Raw genomic sequence first — 7,475 nt, 5'->3', positions numbered from 1 at the left:
ACATTTTCCACCTTCATCTTTGGATATTGCATATGGGAAGCAAGGAATGAGGGAAGATGTTATAGGAGATGCTTTGAGGGTTGAAAATTTTATCGAGAAAATCAGGAAGATTCATTTATAGGTATAACAAACACTACACAATGGGGAGATGTAAAGACTCCTCACCTTATTTAGTAAAAGATTTTTGGTATCAAAAGACTCCCAAAATGGGGAGATGTGATCCAAATTGCATCAATGTATTGTTTGTCATCCATCTCGATGCATTTGGAGTGTAAAAAATGGAGGAATTGCCTCGCGAGACCGTTTTTACCAGTGGGACCTAGTGTTGAAAATAGGGTATGAAACCTTCTCTGAGCGTTTTGAGGCATCAAATGATGTTTTTTGGGAGTAAAAAATTTCCTCTTTATTGTAACACCTTTTCATTCTCTTATACACGTAAAAACCTTTCGAACGATGCAAGAAGTGTATCAATCAAAGTCTGTATGAAAGCCTTATGCCACTCAAAAATTTACCTTTATGTTTTCACACATATAGTTCGAGAGGATGCTATGTCAGCACCCATTATTAATGGAAAAGGGGATAACCACATGTTTTTTTATGTAAAATACTCTAAAAGAGTGTACTTTATAACTCTAGTTAAGAGTTGATGTAATCAAACTTAACAGCTAGTAGGCTATCATATTGTGTTATAACAGGGCCACTAGGAGGAAGAGCTATTCCATTGTTTCGAGAGAATTTTATTCCATATCTAAGCAAAGATAGTGAGGAGAGATAGGAGGTAGATCACATAGAGAGGATATGTGCACTGTAGAATCCCACGGACCACAAGAATTACTTCTTTGTACTTGTAGCCATATTTCCATACAAAGAAAGAGAGTGAAGCGACCTCACCTTCCAGCTGGGTTTTCTCCCGAAAGGGTTTCCCAGAGAGCATATCTTGTGTCCTGTGTGTGTGTTATTATTTTTTCATTCCCTACTTTTCTGCATAATTTACATTCGCATGCATGCACTAATTATACTTAAATCCACAGATCTTAAAGTTTAATTAACTATAATACTATAGAATTTTTAGAGTTTTAATATCATATTATTAGATTTGTTGTGACGAACTTTCCATTAGAATATTCATAACAGTTTACTGATCAATTCTTCTATTGCTTTGTTGTAGATTTTGAGTTAAAAGGTAGGTAGCTAGGAGGGATAAAAATACAAAGGAGGCAAATTTTAGGAGTTGTCAAGAGAGTAGTATAACATCGATTCTCTCAAGAAGCCCAAGAAAAATCGCTATGCTTTGTGATCGAGTCCTAAGTGATTGATTCCTCTAGTGCATGCAATAAGAGAAGACACAGGGAAAATTGAAACATATATCAACTCGACCAATGGAAACCCTATCATCGATCATGTCAATGGTAAGGCCCTAAATGGTGCCAATTTCCAGGTTAGCTGGATAGTGGTAGATTTGTTGAATTTTTCAGTGCAATGGAACATCTAGATAGCAAATGCAGATTAGAGGATGGGAAACATTAGTCAACTTCCCCTCTTTATCCAGGTTTAGTAAATATAAAGGGAAATCGGTAAAAAACAAACTACTTGTACATCATAGAAAATTGAACACAGAGGTGTGAAGCATAACTCCACGAGTTTAGAGGTGTGGAGTTATGCATAACTAAAAATTCTCCACACCTTTGCATACATCCAAATAACAAACACAATGCATTTATTTCATGCCTTTAAAAATCACGAAGAGTGACACCAAAAAAGGTGGAATGATGAAATTACAGTATACCAAAAAATAATACATTTATAGAATGAAGATAATGACCCAAAGAAAGTAAACGCAGAATTGGGGTATACATTTAGAAAATGAAATATGCAACTAAAATTAGCAAAAAACTGACATAAATTATAAATTACTAAAGAATTAGTGGAACGACAACATAAATACTAAATCTGCCTTGAGAACATTAATTCGAATATGCTTCATGATTGTATGGAGGTAATATTTAACTGAAGATTTTTCTTTTGTCATTTTTCTTGTAAAAAGGATCCCAATAAAAAAAAAAAATTCTTTGAAAAGACATAAGTCCCATTTTCAAAGTTCAATTTTTTGTTGCACTTTACACTAGATGATAATAATGCTAGATAACTTTTGTCCATGTAGTGGAGGTATAGGAGTGGGAAGGTGTGGACATACGTAACTGTGTCCGGCGGTAATGGTTAATAAGTGGAAGGGGATATTGATAATCAGTGGCAAGTTTAAGGATTTCAAAGGAACGCTCTACACTCATTGAACAATTCGCAAGTCCTCTATTCAAATAACCATAAATTTGTCAACAATGCTCTCTACAAATTGGTGGATACATGGCACTCTAATTTCCAATGTAAACTAAATTTTCATTTCACATTCACGGGTTTAGCTTGTAGAATTGAAACAAGAATGCTAATTTTATTATATTTATTGATGTAAATGTGATTATTTTTTTCATCACAACATTTTTAACACATATTTTCATTTGCCTCGTTGATAAAGGGCATGTTTGTATGTATGTACAAGATAACTTGCACCATCGTCACCTCCACTATAATGCAATGTTATAGTTCTAATATGGATGGTTAGTTGGCTACATCTATGGAGTACAGAGGTGTGGAAGAAGCTATGTGGAGGTGGAGGAAGATGTTTCAAGGTGGATTTCATTGTGCAAAGTTTAGAGTGTAAATGTGCAATATGCGGAGGCATGAATAATGATAGATTGTGGAGCCAATTGCAAAAAGAAAGCATTCTTGAATAACGATAAAACACTGACCCCACACTGCCTTAATCAATTAATTAGCGATAGAGGAAAAGACTATGTTGTGTTGCAATTATTAATTTTGTATTCATATTACTTAAATATTTTGATATTCATTATTCTTAAATTTATTATAATTTTTTTCAATATATTATTTTATATTAAAATTTCATATGTAAAAAATTGTTTATTTATTTTTTGATATACAATATTTTTATTATGGTATTTTTTTAAATTTATAACATTATAAAATTTTGACATTCTACAATTTTTAATAAAAAAATTGTAAGTTATATATAAATTATGTTGTAATATTTGCATGATATAATAGAAACATTTTGACTAAAGAATATATATATATATATATATATATATATATATATATATTCTTTAGTCAAAATGTTTATATTGTATCCTGCAAATATTACAACATAATTGTCCTCGTTTATTTTTCTTTATGCCTCATTCCCAGTAGATTTATTGGCGATAAGAGAAACATTGAGACTAATTATAAACTGCTAAAATCTATAAAGGACTCAAAAATAGAAAGGTAAAAGGGCCCAAAAGACCCTTAAACTCAAGAAACAACCAACTGACATTAAGAAATAGGAGGATGATCTAGAGTTGGATTATCTATTTCATTGCCCGGTAACTCTGAGGATCAAATTTCACGATGCACATGATATGCAATGTGTTTCATTTGCCCTTCAAGATGTTCCATTCGCTCTAAAATTCTCCTATGGCCCTGTCAAATGGAAGCCAACCAGCCCTGCATGTTCCATCGATTCCACTGGAGATCATTCATGAAGCTTATGATCTGATTGTGTTCATCATGTTGATTCTGTCCCAGCTACTCCAGGGGATGAGTGACGTATTGGAGCTATGAGTCTAATGCATCAAAGGGAGGGGGAAGGTCAACTTGACCAGGAGAAGGGGCCACTTCCTCCTCTAGCTCTGCCACAGCTTCCCTTCTCACCCAAAATCCTCAACTCCCTCGTGGTGTTCTGCCCTTTGTCATCTTGAGATGACCCCACTTCTTGCATGACCACATTTTCTATTCCTAGTTACAACCATTCCAACCTACTAAAACCACCTTCTAAAATCCAATTGTGGGTGCAAACCCTGTTGCCGCCCCAATCCTGGAACCCAGCAGAGGGACCCCAAGAATGCTTAGGCCAACCCTTACTAGGGACAGGAAAACTCCGTTTGGCATTGTTAACTATCCTTTCAAGAGTAACATCTCCAACTTCAGCAAGCTTCCATTTCTTTACCACTATGACTCTAACCCAACAAATTTGACACTCTGCAAGACTAGAGTATTGTTCCAAGTACTCTAAGGGTGACTCTAACGACCCAAAACTTAAAAGAAAGGAGTTCGTAGTAGAGCCCTAAATTAGAAATATTTGGCCTTCTACACGATTCAAGAATCTTTTCCTCTTCATAGGACTAAGTCAATGTTAGTGCAAGCTCTAAGGTTTAGCATCACCTGGATCCCAGACCTTTCACGCCTAAATGTTAGTAGATCCACAAAGGGTTTTTCACTTGCATTTAAAAAATTATTGAGTCGAAGACCAGAGAAGAAGGAGTATGTACAAGTTGATGACCTACACAAACCCTTCATCGATTTCACCACCTTCTCGTATGCCCATAACCATGCTCACTCTAAAAAGCCTATCGCACTTGCCAACCTTCTTATAATACTAATGTCCCATGTCTCAAAGCTTCCACATGTTAACCCCTCACCACATGTTGCTAAGATGTATAACAGGGAGAGACTAATCCCCGCCCTCAAGACCCATATGCCCATATTCCGTGACCCCATTAAAAATACTTATAATATTTTTATTACATTATATTTTTATGACAATAAATTTTTTAAATATAAATTTACTTTTTACTCTAAATTTATCAAATAATAATAAATTCATAAAAGCCAAATATATATCTTAAACCTGTGTAGTATAATACCAATTCAATTTAATAACAATTCAAGTGTTTTTCATATTAACTAATAGGAAATGATCAAAGTATCGAGTTTCATATATGAGTTTGCATTGAACATTCACATTTATCTTTTAGTTTTAATTAATTAATTAATTAGGTTTATATAAATTTAAATTTATAAAAAAATCTTTTATATTTTATTTAATTATTTTTAATTACATATAATTAATGTTTTTTTTAATTAATATATATAATTTTATATTTTATATATAAATATAAAAAAAATATGATTATGTCAATATGCAAATTTTTCCGATAAAATTTTAATTTTATATTTATAAAATAAAAAGAATAATAATAATAGGGTGAAGTTTTTTTGAAAAATTAATATAAGGCAAAAATTAATATTTATATAACCATTTAATATAGCCGTTACATATTAATATTTTAATAAATTAATAAACTAATATTATTATTTAAATATTATTCTTCAAGAACTAGTAATATTTGGTTTTTAATAAATTAATTTAAATATTATTTTTTAAAAGTGGTGATCTAATGTAGCGGTTAAGTATTAATATTTTTAATAAATTAATGAAATAATATCATTATTTAAATATTTTTTCAAAAACTAACAGTTTAATATAGCGGTTAAGTATTAATATTTTTAATAAATTAATGAAATAATATCATTATTTAAATATTTTCAAAAACTAGCAGTTTAATATACATGTTACTTAATAATATTTATTTTTAATATATTAATAAATTAATATTATAATTTAAACATTATTGTTCTTGAAATTATGTCTCTACATTGCTCTCTATTTAAGCCTTTGCCATAGTCTGCCTCTTCATCTGGTTCTAATGATGGACCATACTTGTTGGTTCAAAACAAGTTAGCCAAAAATTCTGAAAAATAATTTTTATATAATATTTAACTTATATTAAATTAATATATATTATATTCCAAAAATATAATAAATTAATTAAATAATAAACATATATATGTGTGGTTTTCCGTTTCCGCTGATTAACATATCAAAATAAGGATGAATAATATGATTACCCTTTTATAAATAAAATGTAATTATATTTTAAAATTTTTGAACTATGTTTTGAAACAGAGTATATATATGTCGGACGAAACATCAACGCAATTTTTTTTTAAATGTATAACTGAATATAAGCATTGATATTAATGAATAAGTTTATTAAATTATGGATCTGTAAGATCTCAGGATGAATATCCAAAAGATGAGAGAACAACATCATGATTGTCGAACCTAATTAATCATCGCATTTAGCAGACGCTACTGAGAGTGGATACATGAAATGGTTGGCATAGCTAAACGAGACACTACCTCCACCCTCCAATTTCTGACCGTCGTTCACCAAACAATCTCCATACGCTAACCGCCTCAACAATTTAGGGTTTACCTCCACCGCTGAGGCGAAGGCACCGCAACTGATGTGAATATCACTTATTGAGTGTTCATAATTTCTACAGAGAATGCAGGTATACCGTTACTTAATGAATAAATTTACCTCTCCCTCACTGAAATGTCTCTCTTCCAACACACTCCACCACTAATATCTTTGAACTCGGAGCTGCCTGAAGCAGCAGTGTCTGTCTCATTAATGGACGATCTATCTCCTCCTTCCACCTTCATAACAACAGGCCGCCGTAATAGTTCAGGATGTGAGAGAAAAGTTAAGAATACGCAAACTGTAAAAATCAGCGAAACAGATTCCTTTACAGAGAGGCTATGGCCATTAGTAATGCAAATGGACGCCATAATTGAACTATAATAAACTACCCTAACACAAAACCTTTCTGCTCCTCCAATATTCACCACTCTTTCACTCCGTGTTAGCTAAGAATTTAGAGCAAACCATCTCAGTTGTTATGAACTGATTTATTGAATTTGTTATTAACAAAGGCTAACCTTATCCTTTAAAAAGATAAAGGCGCTGATGAGATACGTTGGAAATCTAGCACGCTGCTTCGATTTGACCTGTCACAGCTTGTCTTTAATTCAGAAGTTCTTCCGAAAATTAGGGCATTGTTTCCCGAGCTTTCACAGACTGAGAATTGCTAACCTTATAGAATTACTGCTTTCGACACTGTCAGCAGCATTGAGGGCTTTCAATATAATATTGAAGGTAGCCAAATAAAATATATTGCAAATCCAGGGTACCGCTTTTTTAGGTCTTGTACCCGTCCTCTCCTTTTTCTTTCTGTTTTACGGAGCGTTTTTTCGCTAAACAGAATATTTTGCGACAGAAAAAAGAAAAGCTAATATAATATTTCAGGTGGCCGCATAGAATCTGCTGCAAAGAGAAGGAAAATGGAGGGTCAAAGATAAAGGAATATGGGAGGCCCCATTCATTATCGTCAACCCCCTTCGCAATCTAGTGCATCCCATTCTCCGGCTTCGGCTTCTGTTCTGATCTTGCGTTCCCGTCAAACCCATTCGCCATTAGTCAGATCCCCATCTCCGTCTTCTTCTTCAGCCCGTCCTCCATCTCCGAACTTATTTCCGGTAGACCCTTCTTCGAATGACTTCTATATAAATCCTTCGTACTCTTCTAATAATAAGAATAAGGATTTTAATAATTCTAATATTAATAATAGTAACTATAATAATAAAAAGTATTACAATAGTAATAACGAATGTTTAACGGTTAGTAAATGTAATTTAGATATTAAATGTAATATGAATACTAATGATAATATGC

The sequence above is a fragment of the Pinus tabuliformis genome, chromosome 2_1 (assembly GCF_031772625.1).
Source record: "Pinus tabuliformis cultivar Carrire ecotype Pingquan chromosome 2_1, CPIR1, whole genome shotgun sequence".
Lineage (NCBI taxonomy): Eukaryota > Viridiplantae > Streptophyta > Pinopsida > Pinales > Pinaceae > Pinus > Pinus tabuliformis.
Note: the sequence above shows the minus strand (reverse complement) of the source record.